This window comes from Larus michahellis, chromosome 11, assembly GCF_964199755.1.
Source record: "Larus michahellis chromosome 11, bLarMic1.1, whole genome shotgun sequence".
NCBI lineage: Eukaryota > Metazoa > Chordata > Aves > Charadriiformes > Laridae > Larus > Larus michahellis.
Genome location: NC_133906.1, coordinates 21,474,872 through 21,497,586, shown reverse-complemented (window position 1 = coordinate 21,497,586; position 22,715 = coordinate 21,474,872). Strand labels below are relative to the sequence as shown.

Below are 22,715 nucleotides of genomic sequence, written 5' to 3'. Positions count from 1 at the left end.
GAAACAACTTATTTAGAAATTTGTGCTCATCTGCAGCATAACAAGTAGGCTGGGCCTTGGAAATGGCTGGAAACAGAAGTAAAACGACCCTTTCTGCCATTGCTCTGGACGCCTCGCTTGCAAAACGTGTTGAAATCCCAACTTCTTGTCCCAGTGCAAGCCGGGAATTACTCTCTTTTAAGCCTGCGCAGGGACGCTATTTCTCATCTAGATGAAAAGCTGCGTGAAACCGCCACAGACTGGAAATGAAATGTTTCTTTCCGTAAAAGACGAGGGACTCTCCCCGAACGAGGCGTTGCTCCCTGAAGACGGCAGGTCCGTTGAGAAGGAGCTGGCTGTGGAGATCCTGTCAGCTGGCTGGAGGAGAGGAACCAGCCCGTGGGCAATGCAGCTGGAAGCAGAATCAACTCTGTTTGCTTCAGTTTAAAAAAAATAATCATCTATAATGAAGTGAAGGGAAAAGGGAAAATGGGTAGAAATTGAATTAGAGCTGTGGTTGTTCCAGTACTCCCCGGCGGCTCTCTGCGAGCTGAGCTCCCCCCAGACCCAGCCTCCTTCCCCGCCGTCTCCGCAGCCTGGAGAGGCACCGGGAGCTGCAATGGGGCCATTCGTATTTGGGAGTGCTGGCTTCTTGGAAGGAGGGTGAGAAATTCAAAGATAAATCCCTCCAAATAAACAAACCGGCGCTGCCGCTGGGCTATGCAGCAAGAGCCTGGTAGCGACGGGAGCTGCGTGCGCTGGCTCTGCGTGGCAGCATTAGATTAGCATAGCTGATTAGGCACGTTGCAGCCTCGGCTTTCTGCTTAGCGGAGCTGGGGATTTTCCTAGAAATGTCTAGAAATCGGACGGCAAGTCGAGTGCTTCAGTGATGGGAAGGAGAATTAGCACTCACACGTATGCCGCAGGCAGGCAGGAGCTGAAGGGAATGAGATGTTCCTCCAGTATTTTTGGCTGGGACAAAAGCTGGTCCCAAGCCGTGTAGCGGGGATACTCCCGCAGCGGTGTTCGAAGACTCTTGCTTCTGGGTCTCCATTTACCTGGGACATTTCAGGCCCGCTAACGCTGTGAGCCCAGTCCTGGTTTTGGGCTGAGATCATCCATAAAACCCTGTCCCAATCCTGCCCCGGCCCCCTGCCATAGCCCTGTCAGCCACTGGGCTGCCTCGCAGCCCCCGGGCTAGTCCTCGTCCCCCCAGGCTGTCAGGGACTTAGTGGTGTGGTGTTCCAGCAAACACCTTGCTGCAGTTGAGATTAGATCTCCATTCCTCCCATTTACAGAGGCAATATCTTATCTGCGAGCGGTATCAGGCTCTCTGGCACCCTCGGGGGAGTGGAAAACCAGCTGATACGCTCCGAGCTCCGACTCCCCCTTCCCTTGGACTTTGCTCTACGCCTGGCGCGTGGCACGGCACAACTGCCAGAACGGTCTGTAGTTGGTGGAGTGGCATTTTTCCCTCTCTTAAGTCGAGGTGCTGTGTTTTCTGTTCTCCTTTCCCTGTGCTCGGTGAACGTTTCAGTGGGCAGGTTTCAGTGCCAGGCGTCCGGTGGTGGGGGACAGGAACCAGCCATGCCCGTGACGTGAGCTCGCTGCCCTCTCTCACTCTCGATCTGGAGGGATGTGACATTCCACACCCGTCTCCTCGTTCCTGCTGTCCTCGTGCCCTCTGCACACCGACAGGACATTAGAAAAAGAATGCATTAGTTTTGGATCACACTCGGACTAGCTTTAATCTATACCCCATCCACTCTGTACAGCAGCTCCGTTTCTTCGTCCCTTCTTTTCCTCTGATGTACAGGGCTAAAACTTCTCTTGTTGTTTTTCTCGCCATCCTCTGCAAGAGCCAATTCAGCCTGACCTTTGCCAGTTCTCAATTTATGTCTTGGGCGTTTCAAGACATAGGGGCAGGCTGCCTTTTTCCTTTGCAGCCCAATCCTTTTACCCCATTCCTTATCAGCCCTCTCTGTCCTTTTATGTAGTTATTTCCTTGGCCAGCACAAAAGCCCTTTCTGGGTTTGAAATACATGTTCCAGAGATCAAAGGTGCGGAATCACTAAAGGAGACTCCAAGCCATCTCTGTGTACGAGTCCCCGGACTCGCTGCCCAGCTGGTTTTATACTTAGGGATGAGTACGTGGCAGAGCCCCCCAGGAGGGCAGGCAGCAGCATGGTGCTGGGCTGGGGCCGGGGGGCCCAGCAGCAGTGCGGGGGTGGAAGAAGGACCTCAAGGAAGGAAATTCCTCACTCTTGAGGATCGAGATGAGAAATGGTCCCAGTGGTTTATTTTTATCTAGCACTCTTCTATTTCTGGGGCACCACCATGTACCAAGCGATGTTCAGAGGCGCAGCTTGGCGGCTGCTCTGCTCTGGTCCCTCCGCAAAGCTTTGTCCTGCTTTTACATGGAAGGGGGAAACGGAAAGAAATATCACCTGCCCTTCCTTGTGCTGCTTTGTTTCCAAGCTGGGAAATTTAAGGTGGAAATCAGCTGTGGTCATCTCGCGGGGCAGAGAGAGAGCCTGAGAGCTGTGCAGGATTAGGGGCTTGTGGGTCCCAAAAGATTCATTAGGGAAGGAATGGTAACGCAAGGCTAAAGGCAGCTGGACAGCACTGTTTTATTTGGACACATGACAAAAGAAAAGAAAGAAAAAAAAAAAAGAAAAAGAAGAAAAAGAGGAAGGCCAAAGCTTTTGTCCAACCACCACCGCAGTTTTGGGAAGGCCAGCCCTGGGATTTGGAGCTATGTCCTACCCAGTGCGTTAGTGTCTCTCCTGGCCATGGTGGCCTGGGAAGGACCAGGGCTGCGGAGCTACAGCCAGAGCCGTCCCGCCGGCTCTGCCCGCGCTGGCTGCGCTTCGGCTGTTCCAGGGCTGTTTGTGGAGGCTGTTAGAGGGCAGCTGCTCGTGCCCTGCTGTGCGGTGCTCAGCTACTCGCCAGCTCCTGGCTGGCTGCTCGTGACGGGCGAGACTCTTGTCATTCCTGTACTGGAGGCTAAACCCATCCTTACTGCAATGGAGGGCCCTGCATGGGATAATCTGGATCCCAGCCAGAAGATTTTGCAAGAAAAGCAAACGGCTGCTTCTTCCCTCCCATGTCCTGTGGCTCTTCTACAGCTTGGGGCATGGCCACGGACGATTTCATTTTGGCCTGTGCCACCTGGAGCAAACTTCTCGTTCTGGTCTTTCTGCCTTGTGTCTCTGCATTGTCTCTCACCTCACCAGGCAGCCCTTGTCCTTCAAAGTTTGGTTCAAAAATACCCCCATGCTGTTGCATGGGACCGCCGCTGCCAAGCTGCAGCCCGAGAGACCTGTGCCTGGTGCCGCTCTGACGCGACGGAGCAGCCGGTCCTCAGCATCGCCCCCCCGGCCCTCCTCTTCCTCCACCTCTGCAAAGAGAGTTGACATCCCTTGGCATCGTGGACTCCACTGCCTGCACATAACCTCCTGTTCCCAGCCCTCCTCATGGGAACTGGTGACTTTGACTCTTGCCCCGTTGCCGAGGCTGGTCTGACTTGGCACAGGGATGCTGGAACAGAAATCGCTGGAGCGCCGCAGGATAGGAGACGTGCTCCATCTGCCTGGGATCAGGAGAAACATCCACAGAGGCCAAAGGCTGCTCCAGCAGACAAGTCTTTCACTTTGCTGCCAACACAACTGTTTTTCCAAGGCATAACCGTTGCCAGAAATCCATGGAGTCAAGACCCGCTATTTCTTCGCTTCTAAACAAAATAAACCCTCGTTTGCTTTCTGCCAGGGAGAAAAGCTTTTGTCTCAGAGAATAAAATCAGGCAGAAAGAGAGCGGGCTCTTGTTTCGTCCCTCATTCAGTAATGATAAACCTGGGGAGAGGGGAATTACCTCGCAAGGTCTGGGAGATGGGTGCACGGCCTGGGCATGCTCTGGTCTGCACGGGGAAGACTCATCCGTACTTGCAAGATGTTTTAAGCATCTTTCCAACCCGATCATCCTTTGGAAGCAGTTGGGCTCCTTCTCCGTGGTGCCTTAGGCACTGCGAGCAGCATGACGAGCTCGCTGCCACGCCGCCTTTGCAGCTCAGCAGAACGACCATGCGTAAAATCCCCAGGTAATTTACCCTGAGTGGGATCCTGTGATTTGCTGACATTCCTCATAAACTGAAACGAACATAAAAGAAATGAATGCAGAGTCACTAATTTGGAAACTCATTTCGAATAACTCCTCACCGATGCGGTAACGGTTAGCAGGGAGCCCTGGTGATAAATAATAGTTGCTTAAGCCCTGAATTGGCTATAAATTGGCATGAAGGAGCGGAATCCCCTGTGTGAGGCTCAGCTCAATGAGTTACTCTACACTACGCTCAGCAGCAGCCGCAGGTGAAGACAGAGGTGGTTTTAGCTGTATGAGGTGTAGCAGCAGATGTCCTGACATACGTAAACTAGAAGATCATATGCATCCTCAAATGTCAGCTCTGCTTTACGTCGCTTACTGCTTCTGGGAGCTGCAGGGCTTTACACCAGCAGATTATCTGCCTCCCTTCCTTGGCGAGCGCTCCTTCTTTTTAGCTGCTTGGTGTAATTGCGTATAAACTGGGAAGATCCCAAAGGGATCATTACTTCTCTGCACAAACTGCTTTCCTTATTCACATTTCACATCATTACCTGCAGGCAGCCCTGGGACCAAGCAGCGTTTCCTTGCAGGGCAGGGTGGTTCGCGCAGGGCTGCAGCGGCAGCGGGCAGAGAGCTGCTGGGCCCAGGGCTGGGTGGGATGACGTGGTCCAAGACCTCTGTAGTGGTACCCAAGGTGGTGGTGGGGCAAGATTTCCTCGTGGAGAACTCGTTTTCCTTCCTCGTGGCTCACCCTCCCCAGCACCTCTGCGATATTCGGTCCCGGAGAGGGGAATGTGGCATCTCCCCTGCCAGATGCTCGGGACGGGTCGGCGGAAGGGACGTGGGTCGGGAGCGTGGGAGCAGCTTCTCCCTCCCGTGAGCTTGAGGCTGACTTAGCAGGGCTGCTTGGTGAGCACAAGCCACCCAGCTGGATCCACCTTCCAGCAGCGTGGCCTGATGTACAACAGCACCCGGGAGGCTGAAAGATGTGCAAGGAAATGCTGATGGTGAGAGGGAAGCTGGGACACAGGCTTTCTCTGCTGAACATGACCGCTTTTTGGAAGCCATCGGTCTGAGCTGCAACAAGGATGAAATTAAAGTTTCTTTTCATCACATTTTGTCTTCCAGAAATGCTGCTGGTGCAGCTTTTAGCTGGCTGTGGTCGCAGCAGCGCCTTCGTGGTGTATAGCATTCGCTCGTCGAGAGGGGAAATGGTGCTAACATTGCAAGTTTTGTTGATTTGCGTGGCTGCGGCGTCGGTGGTCACGTTAGCCGGGTCTCAGGTAGCTTCCACCAACACCGTGCTGAAAAGCAATCGCAGAAGCAGACTGCAATTCTTTGTAACCACAAACTTGGAAAGGCACATCGTTGTTTTTCAAAACCTGGAGACCGCAGCAGCCGGTTGTTACACACACTGGGAATGAGTCAGAGGAGTGCTCAGCTCTTCAGGTACTGATCTGGCACTCAGCCCTAAGAGTTAAGGCTTTCTGCTGGGCTTCCTCGGTCTGCCGGTCCGTCTGCCGCACCTCAGGCGGACCCATCCATTGAGAGGGCAGAGACCTGCCTCTGCTTATCTGGAAAGGAAACTGTTGCACAGATTGTGAACTGTGGTAGATCGACCACAAAAGCACGGCAGCTTGTCCGGCACAGAGATATGGAAGATCTCACCCGACTACATACGCGCTTGAGAAAAACACAGAGGAGGAGTTCAGTGTTTCCCTCGGTTAAGGATGTTTTGAATTTGCCAAGCGCTTTCATTTATTGTGGCATCCCGGTTGTGTGGGTTTTGGCCCCGCTGTACTAACCGTTACCAGCTGCGGCAAACCCACAGCTAAGATCCCTCTACGTAAATTTTCTCCGCATTAAGTTATTTCTAACAGTTTGTTAAATCACACAGGTTTCTTCCTCCTGCTCCTTCCCAGCAGAGGCTGTGATTTATAACATACAGTCGTGTATTTTTAAATGTCCCTTCTATATGATAAACAGCCTTGAAATACGTTACCAGAAGGGACTCCCGGAGGATTAGCCCTGCTTGAGGCATGCAGCTTTTGGCTGCACGTCCTTTGAAAGGCATGACATGTTTAAAAAACGCCTCATGCTAGACAAACTGTTTGCAGGCTGAAGACATGCAACAGCAGCCAGTGATGAATGTTTTGGGCATCAGAAGACATAAATCTTATTTTAACCCTGCCCGTTTCATGGCCAGCTTGTCCCGAGCGGGGCTCAGGGCTTTCTGCCTTGTCTCCTGAGCGCTTCTCGCCCCGATCACGGGGGCAGGTGGTTGGCAATCCCCAGCTCTCAGGAGAGCAAAGGCATCATGACGCCATCAACTCAAAATGATTCAGTAACTCAGCGCGGGAGGCCTCCAGCGCAGAGAGATACCCTGGTGGACTGTTAGGACCTCCTTTGGCTGCAAGAGCTTCTTATTCCTCCCCCGTGCAAGGGAGGGTCCTCTTCTCGGGGCCTTTGGTTTCTATGAGCTCAACACAAGCTCAGGGCTGGCGAGGCGAGCTGCAGCTGTGATTATAACCAGCCTGACCTTTCTAAACACGTCTCTTCCTCGAGCTGGGGCAGGAGCACAGCTTTCCAAACCAGAAGGCTGATGTCAGGATTGCTTCATTCAGCAATATTGGGTAAAGGCTAATAAACACCACTAAGAGCTTGCTAATAGCTCTAATTAGACTGCAGATGATGCTTCATAAGTGGTTCTCTTTCCTCCTCCGCCTCTTCCTTGCAGCTATTTCCTGGTGGAGTTTAGGAAGGTGAGGTGGGTTAATGCTACTTTGGGAGACAGTCGAGAGTCCCAGCTGCAAAATTACATTTTTCCTCTTGGCTTTTTTTGCAGTGGGTCTGGCAGGGATTTCTCAGGGCAGCCGTCTGCTTCTGCCTGGTCTGGGTTGAGGTGCAGGTGATGCATTTGTCTTGCTGGGAATAAGTCTAATTTGGGAGTTTGATAGACCAGAGGTAGAATGAAAATGCAGCTTTGAAGCGCTATTCACCCCTGCTGCTGGGACCTCTGCTGGCTATGAGAGAGTCAGGAAGTTGTTTCCTCAAATACATTGGCAAAAGAAACTGTGATAAAAGGGTTTGAAGAAAGAGCTCACCTTAAAAAAAAAAGAAAGCTTTGTTGTAGTTTGTTTTGTGGTGGCTTTTTTTCCCCTCTTTTTCAACCTTGAGTACTTCCTGCAGCAGAAGACACTTTGCATGTCAAGACTTTAGCTGTCTTGTGTCACATCAGGCTTTTAAGCTGCCTTTTTTTTTTTTTTTTTAATTGGCCAAGGATCCTGCCTGTGAAGGCACAGGGGTGCTGTGCAGAGCAGGTGCTGGGGGGCCCATCGCGGTTCAACGCCTATTCCTCGGCTGTCTCCCACGTTGGCGCCTGGGCACAGGAACCCGGGGGTGCCCCCAGCCCAGGTCTGGGGGTCCCGTCACCAGAAACACGCCGTGATGCTCCAGCCCTCGCCTCGGAGCATCGCGTGCTGCGTTTCTCATCCCAATCCTCTGTTTACGGGCAGTGGGTTTCTTAGATACGTGAGCTGGCCCGAGGCACGGATTTACGCGGGCTCCTATGGCAGCGGCACGGAAAACACTGTTTGCCGCGTTGTCGAGCGAGGTGGGTTGTGGAGCCTCCGGAGGGGCTGAGGCAGCAACGCTGCAGGGCTCTGCTGTTTCTTGGCTTGGGGATCCTAATTCTGGCTCCTTTTCCCCTGCACCTTTGGTTACGGTTCCTATACTGCACCTGAACACCCTGCTGTGCAACCTGTCCTCCACGGGGATTCTTGGGCGTATTTTGAAAGCATCTTTACTCTAAGCACTCCCCTCCCCCCTCCCCCCCCCAAAAAAATCAAACCAAACATACTCTGGAATAAAACACCCAAGCAGATGACTTGGAAATGGCTCTTGCATAGAGCTGGTGTTGTGTGCGGGCGTACGTCTCCTGATCCTGTGGACTTAAAAGCAAGTAAGCACAGCGATTGTGTTAGCAGATCTTGTTTCCTTCTTACCGAGATAAAAGCAAGGAGCAGGCTGGGCTCTTGTGGGGGAGAGAGCTTTTTGAGAAATGCCCTCATTGAAACCTCTTATGGAAATAAACATCTACAGCTGGGCAAAATAATAAAAGCTGTCCCTCCCACAGCCCTGGGCAGTCGTTGCAAAGCAGGGATTTGTCGTGTGTGTGTGTCTTGAGCTGAGGGGTGCCATCTCCCTATAGATCGTGGCTGGGGGAGGGAACCGGCGCGTTGCACATAAAAAAAACCTGAGCTCTTGAGCATGGGCCACAGCATTTGCTGCAGGGATTTTAGACACGTGCTAAGGGTGGGGGAAGCAGAGGAGGGAAAGACGAGCATCTAGGGGCCTCGGCGGTAATAAACCGCAGCAAGATGTAGGTGTGAGGCTGGTGAGCTGCTCTTTGCTGGTGGAGCTGCAGACGTGACGTTGCTGGATATTAGAGGTGAGGGAGGTGGGCTGGGGAACCTGTTTTCACTGTCTTTGCCTAAGTGACGCTACTGGCCCGTGCTGGAGGCCAAATGGCCCTGGGGCTGAGCAAGCCCAGCCTTTTGTGTGCGAGGAGCGGGGTGGGTGGCATGCAGGGATGGTTCGGTGCCGGGCTGGTGCTCCGGTCCCTGTGAGCCGGCTGTGAGAGCCTGGTGTTATTTGAGTTTCAGCATCTCCCTGGGGTGATTTCAAACAGTGTGCGCGTTTCTCAAGGTCCAAGGGAGGTTTGCAAAGAGGAGAAGGACAGCTGTCCATCCAGGAGGACGACGCTTTTGGGGAGGGATTCAGTCGCGTCTGGGACTAACATGCGATAAGCTTTTTTCTGCAACAGCAGCGCATTGGGATTACTTCACTTCCTAGAGTAAATATGAGTTCCTCCTTTGGGATTCAAGGGAATAACATTCCTTGAAACACGATCAAACTCCTGGCACGTTGTGTGCTGGTGACGGCACTGCTGAATGCAATGGAGATGAGTGCTCATCATTCCCGATATCCCTTCCCAACCGCTCTTGGACAGCAGTGGCTTTTGGCGGTGCCAAAGTCTTGTGCAGCTCATCAAACGCTGTGTGTCAGTGCCTGGAAGAGATGGGCTTTATCGGAAATTCGGCGAGGGCTTCCTGTGTTTCCTGAAAGCTGTGACACCACTGTCCCGTACCGAGGGGCTGCGGTTCCCGGCTGCTCGAGGAGGTGCAGAGCTTACTGCTAATCTCCTGCATCCCACACCCTGCCGGTGCTGGGGAAACGGGGGTGCGGGTTCTGGTTATGGTGTTCCGGCAGCTTCTTTCTGGCAGCCTCTGCCTGGATTTGGCGGGGGGGGGGACTTTGTGACATTTGATGCTTGTCTCCAGGAGCGTGGAGGGGTCTAAAATGCCCTGACCTCATGCCACGTCTGCCATGAAACCGAGAAGGTGGCTTGCGCTCTACTAGTCTGGAAGAATGAACGCTTCCTTCTGTATTTTGCACCAAACAAACCGTTGGGAGTGCGATTGATAGAATTGCTGTGCTGACTTTAGGTGGGGAAAAAAAAACAACCCATGAAGCAAGCTGAGCAAGTTGAGACACAAAAAAGATGAAGCTTTTTAAAGGGGGGGGGGGGGGGGAAATAGCCCTGGGTGTGCTGTAAGCCACATGCTGTCTGCCGAGGTCTGGACTTGTGCTGTCGGGAAAGGCAAAGCTATCGAGACCTTACTTGGTTGTTTTGAGTTTTTTTGAGCCAGGTTCACACGTTCCTGGGAAACCAGTGTGTTGTATGCTTTACAGAATCCCAGACTGGCCGGGGCTGGAAGGGACCTCTGGAGATCATCCCGTCCAACCCCCCACCAGAGCAGGGTCACCCAGAGCAGGTGGCACAGGAACGTGTCCAGGCGGGGTTGGAATGTCTCCAAGATGCTGGCGGCCCAAGCTGGGAGGTGAATATCTGGACCTTGGATGTAACCAATATTAAAAATCACATTTGGGAGCCTCTGTGGAGCGCTTTGGAAAAAAACAGAACCGTGTAACGCTGGTCCCGAATGGGTGCCAGAGGACACAGCCTGGCAGCGCAGGCAGGTGGTCCCACCGACAAGGCCCTCGTAGCTGGCCAGCCCTGCGGCTGAGGGTCACCTCCTGGGGAGAGACACTTCTCTGCCCCTTCATAACTCCCTCTGCTCCCCTCCAGCTGCCGTGCGTGCTCCAGGGGCAGCCCTGGGTGCGTCTCCTGCTTCCCCAGACCTTTCTGCTGCCCTTCAGTGTTCCCCTGGGCTCCTTCATGGAGCAGGACACCAGCGTGGAGGCAGGGGCATTTATGTGGTGGCTGCTGGCAGCCTTCTGCAAGCACCCTGTGCTGGCGCATGGGGATGGGATGCTAGCCAGCTCTGTCCCTGCGTGCAAGGAGCTGCAGCAATAGAGCCCATGTTTCCCTCTCAAAGCCCTCCATCCTCTCGCCTCTGAAACGCTTTTGCTGGGATTTTGCCTCTGCTGTAGGAAAGCTGCGCACAGAGGAAGGCGCTGCTCTGCGGTTGCCGCTTTGAGACCCTACGAGGTTCTGTATGGGCATTTTGGGCCCTTCTGCCTTGATTTTCCAGGACTCTGAGATCTTCTGCCTTAAGGAAACAGTTAGTGGCTTTAGAAATGGTCCTTTGCCTGGTTGCTGTCTTGATGGGGTGTGAGGAAAGAGCCTGCTTGCTCCAGCCTTCCCCGTTCGGCCCTTCTGAGAAGGTTTGAGAGATTTGGCGGGGCATCCCGTGGTGGAGAATTTTGGTGTTTAATTGTGCCATCTGTTTTTCTTCTCAGCTAATGTTTGCTTGAAGGCTCTTGAAATGCAAACAAGGCCAAACCATAGAAATCTGGAGCGATGCACGCGAGTAACAGCAGCGAGAACTGGTTTTAGGTTTATATCCCATCCTCCTACCTTCTTTGATGCGAGTTGTGCAAGCATGAAACGCTGTGCGCAGACACTCAGAGTGCTCGAAGAGCTGCCTGTGCAGAGCAAATGCTTTGAGGAGCGTCCTGAAGCGTTTAGAAACGGAGTGACCATGAGGACTGTATTGTGGTGGGGCCGTGGGGGGCCTGGAGCACCTTCTGGTAGAAGGTCTGGGGTGTCAAAGTGTGTCTGGTGTGACATGGCAGGACACGTCCCATTTCAGAAGTTCTTGGCTGATTCAAAGGAACTACTTCCTTTAAAGAAACCCAGCATGTTTTGTTCTTTTTTGGTTTGTTTGTTTGTTTGGTTTTTTTTTGAGTTTTAAATATTTTAATCTAAATCTAAGCTAAGTATTTTAATTTATAGGGTTGGTGAAATATCTGGCAGAATAATTTTGAAATAGAAAACTGATGGGGAAAATTAATTTTTACAAACAAATTTCTGGAGGAGAAAAGGAAGAGTCACCAAAATCAAAGCATTTCTATAGAAAAATTCAGTTTCACAAAACAGCCTTTCCTTGGAAAGCTGTGCAGCTGGGGAGTTCCTGGAAAGCGGTGCGTGATGCAGGCGGAGGGATGCTTGGAAGGAGGTGCTTTCATTGACGAGTGTCAGATGAACTGACATAAAACACGGCCCTAAATTTTGGACTGCAAAAGCCCTCCCTGACCTTTTTGGAGATTCGGGGTACCTTTGTCTGAGCACCCAGGAGACTGCAAATAGCCAGAGACCGGCAGCAACCAGGAGACATGGGTTGGATGAGTTTTCAACCGCTGTTTAAATGTCACTTTGCCAACATCCTTTCGGACGCTTCGCTTTGTAGCTCGGATGCCATCCCTGCGCAGGAGGGCTGGGGGCCTCTGGAGCTGCTCTCAGCAGGGTCTGCTGTTCCAGGCGATGTCTGTTTTGCCTGGCACCAGCCGAGCCTGTCTGATTATTCAGAGGAGAATTGGATGGCAGCGCCGAGCGATAGCTATTAAACCGGGCACCTGTGGATCCTGCCCAGTGTGCCTCTGTGCTACAAGCCTACACAGGCTTCCACAGTGGCTAGTACCGGCAGGCAATATTGGTGTCATACCTCGGACTCGGACAACAACTATCGTCACACCCCACCCTCCTACCTCGGTGCGCTTTGCTGCCAGTGTTGTATTAGCAAAAGGGAGGGGGGACAAAAAAACCAAGCCAAACCAAACCCCCGTGTTTCCAGTGTACTGACAGTAACAGAGGTGTTTGGATGGCAGTTGTGACTGGTGTAATCTTGGTTGTTAGACAGCTTTAAGTGGGATTTAAAACAGTCAAAGATGCCAAAACAAATAGCAGTGAGATAGATGGTCTATCAGGCACAGCTGCTTTGAATCACTCGGTGCAGGAAGACTTTTACCTGGTTTGTGATGCACTGGCAGTGCTAAACGAGAGGAAAAAGGGGGATGGTCCTGGCGGGACATGCCGCCGAGGAAGGGACCAGCACCACATTTCAAGTATAGCACCAGGCAAGGCTTTTAAAGCAGCTGTATCCGCTCAGCGCTTCCTTGGCTGTTGGGCTTGGGCTTCACTCTGCTTGGTGTCCCGCACGGGGGGAAGGTTCATCTCCGTGCTCCGAGCCTGGTTCTCACCTGCCCATCCAGTGAGCTGGAGAAAGAAGAGCCCAGAGACTGGTCGTTACGCTTTTATCTTTGCTTGTCTGCGTGGTTGATTTTGATGTTTTTCCAGAGCAGGACCTTTGTCCTGACTTTCAGTGACTTTAATCCAAAGCTGGTGTAAATATCAATAAGGAAACAGGGAGGTACATTCACCCTTTGATCCCAGCTGAAGCTGCCAAGACCCCCAAGCTTCCGGGGGACCCGCTCCTTTCCAGTTGCTGCTATTTAAGGCTTGGGCCACTGGAGCTGAGTTGCCATTCACACCTTGCAGGCGTGCGGATCTATCGTGCAAGGAGCTTTTATCAACAGCATTGTATTTCTCACTTGAAGTCCCCAAGTGAACCCCAGCGAGAGGACATGTGGCCATTGGGAGAGGGACCACAGCAAAGCAGACAGCCAGAGGCAGGTGACGTGTGGGAGGACACGTGGCCCGCCAAGGAAAGGACAAGGCTATCTCCTATTCCAGCCAAATGTGGCACATCTTCTTGCCTCTTCTGGGAACAGAAGCCCCTTTCCTACCTCCAGCAATGACCTTTGCACATGTGATGTTCCACAGAGAAAGCCGTAATTGCATAAACTAATGATTTGCAGAGAGTGAGTTTTCCCAAGGCTGTGTAAAAATGGCTGGTGTTTGTCAGCGACGGGGAGACGAGGAAAACAGAAGTTTCAGGGCCGGCTGGCTTACGTACATTTTGTTAAGCTAGTCTGCTGCTGGTAAAGCTCTAGTTGACCAAACTCTGCCCCGGGAGCCCTGGCTCTGCGAGGCGGCCACCTCCCCACAGCCATCGTTTGCCTCAACTTCCCCCAGTCTCCTGGAGGTGTTTTCTCTCCTACTCTCTTTTTTGCTAGTTTAGATTCTGCCCATGTAATTACTTATTCACTTAATTCCTAAAGAGAAAAGAATCAAAACCAAGCGACTTGGATGGAAAGACAGACGAAGAGCTGCTTCTGTACTGGAGATCATCAGGAATTAATTTCTGACATCCTCGCCTTGGTGGAGTCCAGGCTTCATTAAAGCATTTGCAAAACTCCTCCTGGCAGTCACGCATGCAGCGGAATAATTTGCGTCTCCCTATAGATCGAGCCGGTATCTGCCTCTGGGTCTGGCTGGTCTCATTTAGGAAATGTTTGTGTTGCTTGCTGCCGCACGGAAGGGACTCTTTGTACTGTCTTTTGCATAACAAAACGGCGTACGATTTCAGCAGGGCACAGAGCAGCAAACCGGCTGAGGAGGCGGCGAGTCCCTGCCGCGATTTGTTCAATAGACGGAGAAGCAGAGAGGGAAGATGACGGGACAGTGCTCGTGGCCATGAAAATAGGATCTGAGCCTGGCACCTGAGTCTCCAGCACAAAGTAAAAGATCTTGGTCGCGGAGCTAAATGGAGGGAGCCGTCCGTGAAGATGTCAACAGGCTGTGCATCCCCCCCGGAGCGCCATCTCCCCTGCGCACGTGGTGCGGTGCTGTGATTACTGAAGGACACCCAGAGCCTTATGTGGTGTGTTCAGATCTCGATCAGCCAAGCAAACAAGCTGAAGTTACAGCGAAGTCGCTGTGACGGTCTGACCTGGGGAAAACGTGTCTCTGCAAGCGCCTGGTGCTGCCGGCCACGTGGGCTCCCCCGGGAAGCGGCCGGGCGGGAGCTACACCAACACGCGATTTAATTTTGTTTTCACCAGAAAAGGGGGGGAGCCTGTTAGGCTGCAGCGAGACCGGCAAGATGAGCCAATAGTAAAATAAACACTTCCAGGAATTTAGCTCTTCGCCGTTTCTTGAATGGATAACGGGCACGCTGCAGGTCTCCTGGAAATCAGCCTGCGGTGGCTTTGGCGGGGTGGGCAATTACCTGCTGGAATTACACTGCAGGAAAACTTGTTCTAGCTTTGCTAAATATAGCAAACAATACTCAGGGGAGGACGCAAGTATCGTGGGACGGCGATGACGGACAACTGATCTAATATGCTGCTGGAAACTTCTGGTTTGGCCTGGGTGCGAGGTGTGGTGTTAACCCTTCCGGATCTCCGCTGGGAGAGCATGGGCTGCTTCCTCCAGCGTACATGGAGTCCCGGGGTATTAGACATGGCATTATTCTCACTTACATGCACGTAATTATGTGTAGCAACTCCTTTTAAATAGTTCGAGGCAACGTAATGACTGTAATTAGGCTGCCACATACAACGTAAAAAGACAAAAATCCCCAAAACACAGGACGCGTTGAGCCAGGGCCTTATTAGTAAGAGAGTAAAGTTTAAAAATCTGAACATTTATTACGTGTTTTATGAAAACCAATGGCCTAGCACTGGCTGTGCCTTCCCCTGTGCTCTGACAGCCCCAGGTATGGCTGGTGGTGCAGAGGCGCTGGGGCTGCCACCGTCACCTCTGGCTCCGCAGTGATGCTGTGGTGACTGTGGGTCCCTGCGGTGACCGTGGGTCCCTGTGGTGAACCTGGCCCGGGTGGGCTCTCCTAAAAGCCAGAAAACTCTTCTTCTTGAGCCTGAGGTTATTCTGCAGAGCAGGGTCACACTTTGGCCAAAAAGAAGCATCAAGCAGCCTGTGCAGTGGCGTGGAAGCCCACGAAAGGGAAGAAAGCCGATGGCTCTTGCCCAAGCCAAGCCCAGTGTGTCGCTCTTCCCTCCCAGGGGTCACCACCCCAGCACTAATCTACGCGTGGCAGCCAACCCGGGCTTTAGCAAGCCGCGACTGCTGCGCTGGGTTCACGAGCGGGTTCCCATAGCGCTGCCCTCCCCGGGCAGCCTCTCCTTCTCCGCGCTTGCTGCCGCCTGACCTTCCCCAGTCACTCGTCCTCTGGGAGAGACTGATGGGTGCTTACCAGGAGCTTCGCTCCCCTTCCAGCTCCCAGGCCCGCAGAGGAAACACCAACACGAGCGAATCTTTAAGTAAACAGCCAGGCACTGGAGGGAGGGGAAGGACAGAAACTCTGAATAATGACTGAAATGTCAGACATTTATTATTAAGTCGGTCCTGATGTTGACAGCTGAGCCCATTAAAAGCATTCTTGATCAAAAAAGCCAAAGGCAAACCTGATTCCTAAATACCCCAGTTGTTCTTTTTGTCCTAGTTTGTAAAGTCATAAGAAGGAAATAATACTTTAGAAAATGTTTGCAGACACAAGAAATGCAGCCTTTCATCACGGCTGGTGACTTCACGGATCTGCAGGGGGCAAGGCAAGCAATTAAAGAGCAGGCGGGCAAACAAATTCTCACATCTCTTTTGCAGAGATACTGTCAGTCGTAGAGGTCGAACCGTACGTTTTTGGGGCTGGAAGAGCAAAAAGTCACCAGGTCTCAGCGTGCAGCTTTGAGGATCTCTGAAGGCTTCCAGGATGTTAAAGGAGTAGTTGTGAGCGAGGCTGAGGTCTGACAGACTTTGCTGGGAGCTATAAAGGTGAAATGATGGGTGCTGCATGGTGTGTCGGTGAAGGAGAAGTGCCAAAGGACCGCTCCGAATAACGCGTGGTCTTTGCATGTCAAAGTGTCCTATGAAAAGCCTGGTGGAAAAGGCTCGATGGAGCCTACCCTAAGCATCAGCCACAGCTTTCAGGTTTGGATTAGTGTAAGAATAGAGGACAGCGGTAGGAACAGGGAGAAGGAGAGAAAATCTGACCTGGTAGGAGAGATGGGAAGAAAGAAAATTGTTTACTGAAGATTGAAGCAAAACAGGATAAGTGTGAAGCTCTTCAAATGTGTAAAAAGCTACTGAAAAGAGGAAGAAAATGCCTTTTTTTTTTTTTTTTTTTTTTTTTTCTCCTCTTCTCTGTCTCTCATGGCCAGGAGAAGATAAGCGTAAGCCAAACCAGAAAGACACAGATGCTGGGAAATGGTTTCTTGGGAAAGTTGTAAAAGTTCCATTACTAGAAGCCTTCGAAAAGGAACTGGAATAACACCTGATACAGCTGGTTATGCTTTGAGCTCCTTAGGCTTCTTCAAGCTTTATTTTTTATGAATGCATTAATTTGTGGTTATTACCATGATGTTAGAGAGACGGCACAGCTGTTGATGGCAACTTGGAAGGATTCAATTCCAGAGCTGCGGAGTCGGACACTGCCAGAACTGGCTCCGAGGGCAAAGTCTTGAGCCGAGACCACAGACCTTGGTGGGTGGGTGTTGAGTAGAAAATGGAAGCCGTGAACAAAGAAAAGCATCTATTGGTATTTAATTAGGTTCCTTATAAATGAGCGAGAGCACAGCAGACACTTCACTGGTTTCCCCATGGCGGGGCACAGGCAGATGTTGCTGACTCACGGGTTCAGGAAGGGTGATGGAGGGTGACTGAGGCCTCCAGCCCAGCTGACGTGATCCAACTGTCTCTGGGGACAGTTGAGCTCCTCTGTATCCAGCCATGCAGATGGGGATGTGACCTCCTCTCCAGGGAGCAGCTCCCTGCCAAGATAACTCCTGCCTGGCTCTGCTGATGGAGATGTCTTCCCCCTGAGTTCTTGGCCAGGACCTTGAACCGAGGCTGCGCAGGGGGTCGCCAGGCCTGCAAATCCACCAGCAGAACTACCCAAACAGCCTGATTTTGAGGTCAGATGGGGAGAACTGGGGGGATACGAGTGGATGGCAGTCCCTTGTGCGGCAGTTCATATCTCCACACATCTCTCATGTTCATGGTGCCCCTGGGAACTGCACAACTGTGTTTTCCTGATGAAGGACATATTGTGCTGGAAGCGCAGTGCTTGGCTAGATGGACCTTTGGGGCCAGAACAGCCATTCCTATGTACTCATTTAAATTTCATTGATTTTTCTAAAGAATTATTTCTCCCTTGATGGTCTGGAAATAAAGCCTCTTGCCCTGACTGGCGCAAAAACCTCATTGTTTCTATCTATTGACAGGCGGTTTTCACACTCTGCCTCAACATGGGCAAGCTATTCTTCAACACGCTCGATCGGAGAAAGAGAAAATTACATTTATGCACCTCCTGCTGGTTCGCCATTTCATTTCCTCTCCTGGCTTTCCAGGGGCAGGTGTTCATGCAAGATCCCACCTACAGGCTGGCCAGTGAGTTACCCGGCATCAGGTTTTCACAGGAATGTCTCCTCCTGATGTGGGCAATGCCCAATCAGGCGTATTGCCAGGCTACAAGTTTGCGGTGATATTTTCAGTTTTCCTCTGAGGTCCCTATATTTTTAGTTTTCCTCTGAGGTCCCTTTTTGTCTCTAGCCTTATCTTGGCTGAAGCAAAACAGCTTGCGTGGCTACTCTTTGTGCCCCAGACTGATTTCTGCCTTATTTCTCAGGGTGCAGCCAAATGCGTGCAGAGCGAGTGAGGACATGGAGTCGCGCTGACCCTTTTGTGCAGAGCACGCGTGTCAGGCTGGTCACCTGGAGTCAAGGTCTTGCTTGAAGGGTTTCCCAAACTCAAATGCTTTGAATAGCAGCAGCAGAGAGGTGGTGTGGAAGCTGGTATGGTGACCCCACAGGTGTATGACAGCAGGTTGACTGGGCTACCTAAGGATAATGCCAAAAAGGTGCTATTTTCCAGCTTCCGCTTTGGTTAGGACCTTTTTGGCCATTACGTATATATTAGATGCGATTATATATACACGTCAGGACTTTGGATGAGGAAGCCTTCACAGGTTTCAGAATTGTAACCACACTGTCTCCAGCTGCGATCCTTGAAGACCTGGATCTGGAGCTCGTTTCCTTTGTTTGCATTTCAGTGGGTCACCCCGGCAGTGTTTTCCAGGAACAAGTAAGACTTACGGACTTAGATTAGCCTCAAGACCCTGAAGGTGATGCACTGTGCCACTTGTGGAGGCTTTACATACCACTGCCCCATTAACAGGAATTTGTTTGCATGGGAAAGTGCTTCTGTTGTTGGTCTGGTTACTGGGGGTGACCTTGCTCTCATGAGCCTTATTTCTGAGAGTGGCAGTTCAGCTATGCAACTCTAAATATATGTTTCCTGGTCCAGACGTCCTATTTAGGCCAAAGCCCACACTTGACCTGTAAGAGAGTTGGAAAAACACGGCCCTGCCTTTGCAGTCAATGAGCTCCCTCCAAGGCAGGAATTGTCTTTAAAAGGACCTGGATTGGGATAGGGAACACGTGTCAGAGCTGGAACCAGAAGGTGCTTGTCTGCCCTGGTGCCTATAGAGGTGAATGAACTTTTCTTAATTGCTTTTTGGGAAGTTAATTGTAACCAGATAGCTGCTTTCCTTTGCCAAGAACTTGGGGATATTTGTGGCTCTGAAGTAAGAAGGAACAGCAGAAACAATGGGGCGCTCGTTATGAGGCAACCAGCTTATGCTTAATCTTTCAAGCAGTTTTTCCAGAGAAAGACCATGAATTCTGTCTTAGTTTTTTTGCTGTGCTCATCTCTCTTGCACTGTCAAGCAAACTGGGAAGCACAGGTGTGTTAGTGACTCTTTCTGAGCACCAAAATTAGAAGCTCTTGTTGAATTGGGTGGCTGAGCTCAGGGCACTGGGGCGGTCGGTGGCCAGGGAAGGGTTGGAGGGCAGAAACGCGGGGTTCTGTCCCAGGCTGTTTTCACTTGGTTTATTTAAGACACCATAACCTGGTCTGTACGTTTCCGGACAGGGTGGACGTGCGTGCTGTCCCCTAAAACATCCTATCCACAATGGCAGGGCAAGACCTACGCTCGGGTCCTGCCCTGCACTTCCTCCGCTCAGGTTCTGCTGCCAGTCGTAGGAGAGGAGCCAGCCATGCCTTGCCTACTGCTTCGCTCCTGCCTCAGATCCTTCTTCCCCATCGTGTTTCAGCCCCTGATGGGCCCAACTTGAGGCATCCTGGCTTTTGCTTTCAGGACTTGGCATCCTGCCGCTGGAGTTAAACACCGTCTGTGCCCGTGAGGACACTGGTGGGGCACACAGTGCCCCAGAGCGTGCTGTAGGGTGCACAGGGAAGGCTGCAGTTTCCTTTCCCCCGTATGGATGCTGAGTTCAGGAAAGAGGGCTGTCAGGGGGTGTGTGATTAACGCATCAGATCTTGGTCCCTGGGAGTGATGCCACCTGCAAGCTGGATACTTGCACTGACCTAAAGTCTTTGTGGCTTCAAGCCACATTAGCACCATCTGCCAGCAAAGGAGAGCTTCCCAGCACCCTGCGAAGCAGAGGTGGGGCTGGATCTTCACCTGGTTTCATGCCAGAGTGTGCTGGGAAGGACCTGACCTCCTCCCCGAGGCCAGCAGCCCCAGTGATTTTCCATTTGTGGCGTTCTTTTGCAACTGGCCAAGCACTCAACGTTTTTAAAAGAGCCCACGGAGCCGTGCTGGAAGAGCAGGTGGTTGTTCTGGCATAGGTGAAGGGCAGGACCTCTGCCTGGGGCCTTCCCCGGAGCCGTGCTGCTTAGCTGGAAGGCACTTCTCAGCATCGAATCCACCCGCGGTGCCCAGGCCGACTGCAGCGCCGGGAAGCCTCCGACAGTGCGCAGAGCACGAGGAATCCAGCTTCACGTGCCGGCACCACGCGGAGCTGGCTCTTCCAGCCCCTCCTGTCCCTTGCTGTAAGTGAAGTGTTGCCTGATGCAGGATGAAGGCCAGAAAACTAGTGTAGAAACATTGGCAGGGCTGCCTCGCTGGCTGCAGAGCACTTTGGATGCTCCCGATTCCCTGGAAGCTTTCAGTCTTTTGATAGAGAGAAATGCAAACTATTACTGTCATTTGACTTGTCTGTAACAGCTCAGAGACATTAGAAAGCAAAAGCTGAGATCCTGCTTCAAATTTGCAGCCCTGGTCGTGGCTGTTTGCTCCGTGGCTGTGGTTATCATGGTGCTTTCAGCCTGCCAGTGAGAAGCGTCCACTCTCTTATTCAGCGATGATCCTGCTACAGCTCCACTAAGCCCTATGGAGAGTCTGTATCGGCACAGAGCCGCTTCCAGCTCATTCCCACACATTTGCCAAGGACAGCTTTTCCCCTAGGTAGCCTGAGCTGCGGTTTAGATGAAAGGAAATCTGCAGTTTAAAAGCATCCTTCCATTTCAGCGAGACTTCTGCTTTGCGGAGAGTTCACGCTGTCATTTCCTACTCGGGTGGGACCCGTTGGCATCTCCGTCTCCGGCCTCAAGCTTGGCAGCGTAACCCTCTAACACAGCCCTGCTGCTGCGCTGGGCCGGGCAGCCGTCCCTCCTCCCCCGTGATAAAACCGTTTGTGTTTGCTGGCACTCCTGACATCTCTCCTTGAGGCTGTCGCAACAGCAGCAGCTGAGGCGGTTACGTGGCTCTGGCGTGCCGACCTGGCCCGTAAAGGAGGGCAGGATCCAGACCCCTGCTCTGGGCACGGGGACATCGCTCTCCGCGCCCTCTGCAAAAGGCCGGATCCAGGGGATGGCACATGGCGGCATCAGACAGACGCCTTCACTGGCAGCAGGCGGGTTCCCATGGGGTGTCTCTGCCAACCCGGCGAACTGGGCTTAATTCAGCACCCCCGCCCCCCCCCCAAAAAAAAAAAAAAAAAAAAAGTCTCCTGGAACTGAACAGACCCCACGGAAAGTGCCCTCCGATCCGACAGCTGCAGCAAATCTGAGGAAGGCTCTGCTTATTTCCAGACTAGAAAAACAAATCTGACGTTGAAAGTGCGGCTAAAATAGAAGCCGCCTTAGCAGAGAAAGGCCGGGGAAGGCTGCGGTGGGCAAAGGCGGTGCCAATGCTGCCCCTTCCAAACAGGTCTGAAAGCAGGAACATTTTGAAGCTACCAAAAATCCAGAGGCGCTTCTCCGCCGCGGCCTTGCACTAAAGTCCCTCAGTCCAGTTCTAATCCTGACTTTTCAGTTTGCTGTCATGACATTATGAAGTTAAATGCCACCATCGATGGAAATAGACATTCCCTCCCAGACGGGAGCTTCAGTAAAGTGTTCCAGGAAGGGGAAGTGCTTCCCCGGCTGAATTTTACTAGAATTTTTATTGGCAGAAAAGTCTCGGTTTTAAAGAAACATGGTTTTCTGATCGGAAAATGCTCTCTCCCGGGCCATCTGTCCTCAGCTGTCTGGTTTTTATCACTCTTGTGACATTCTTGAGGCTTGGCAGTACCCAGGGCTGCTTTGGAGGCAGTGAGCAGGATGCGGCCCGGCTTTGAAAAGCTTCCACCCGAACAGCAAATCCTGGCAAAGGAGCGCGGGAGAGATGCCCCCGGACGGCAGGAGGAGGGAGAGGAGGGGAGGCGTCGCCAGCTGCAAACCGCCTGCTCCTCCCGTGGATGTGCCGGCGCTCCCCGGGGCTGGGGGCTGGCACGGGGCTGGGCCCTGCGGGTGTCTTGCTCTCTGCAGAGCCCCGTTATTTTTGCGGTTTCCCCCTTTGCCATTCAAACGCTTGTTATTCTGAGCAGTGCAGCGGCGGGGTAGGTGCCGCACTGCTCCGCGCCCATGCTTTCCCTGGGAATAAGTGTTGAGCCCCCCCCAAGCTGTACCATCCTCCAGGCACCATACTCCTCGCCCACCGTGTGCCTGCGTGCTCCTGGCCTTTCCCGCCGCCCTGGCTGAGCCCTCTGGGAGCCGCCAGAAGGGAAGGAGGAGGCTGATGGCCGAGCCCTTCCTGTGTTTTGGCCAGCCCTGTTTTTCCCCAATTGCATCACTTAAAATGTGTTCGGGGCTCTCCCAAACACCCTCTGCCAGCAGCGCTGCCCCTGGAAGGCAGCCTGAAAGGCTGCAGCTCTTCAGACAGACAAAGAAAAGAGGAATCGAAGCCATTACCCTTCCTCCCGTCACTCTCCCTTTTGCTCTCTCCCCTGTCCCTGCCAGCTCGCCGGCACTGGGAACAGCATCACGGAGACACGGAGAGGCAAGCTGGGGTCTCAGAAAAGTCACGCTGGCTGCCGGCAGGACGGCTCCAGGCTCTGCTGGCGAGCGGACGGTGCAGGAGCAGCTGAGATGAAGCTCTTCCCTCCTCAGCTTCAGGGAAGAATCTTTACAGGGGCAGAAGACTGTATTTTGGGCATAAGTCTCCTATAAATAAAATGAAACCCAGTCTAGGAGGTCAGTAAAACACCTTTGCGCCTGCTAAAGCTTCCTCAGATTTACAGTTGTTCAAACCAAAACTGGACTATGGACAGGAACTGTGCCCTCCTGCAAACTTGCCGCTGGTTCTGCGTAATGTGTCCCCGCTGCTCAGTACCTACGGGGTGGCTCTTGACC

The 22,715-nt window shown here is 52.4% G+C and overlaps 1 protein-coding gene across 5 annotated transcripts in view; it reads left to right on the top strand.

Annotated features, from left to right (window-relative positions):
• LOC141749985 (serine protease inhibitor Kazal-type 5-like) overlaps positions 1-22,715 on the top strand; it is a 115,355-nt gene that overhangs the window by 29,312 nt on the left and 63,328 nt on the right. Inside the window, exon 1 of one of the 5 annotated variants that reach the window (XM_074604349.1) lies at positions 8,404-8,528. The exons of 3 other annotated variants lie outside the window; for them this stretch is intronic. The gene's annotated coding sequence lies outside the window, so the exon portion shown is untranslated. Of the gene's footprint in view, positions 1-8,403; positions 8,529-22,715 lie in introns of those variants that run through there. One more of the 5 variants, XM_074604345.1, reaches the window with a different exon arrangement.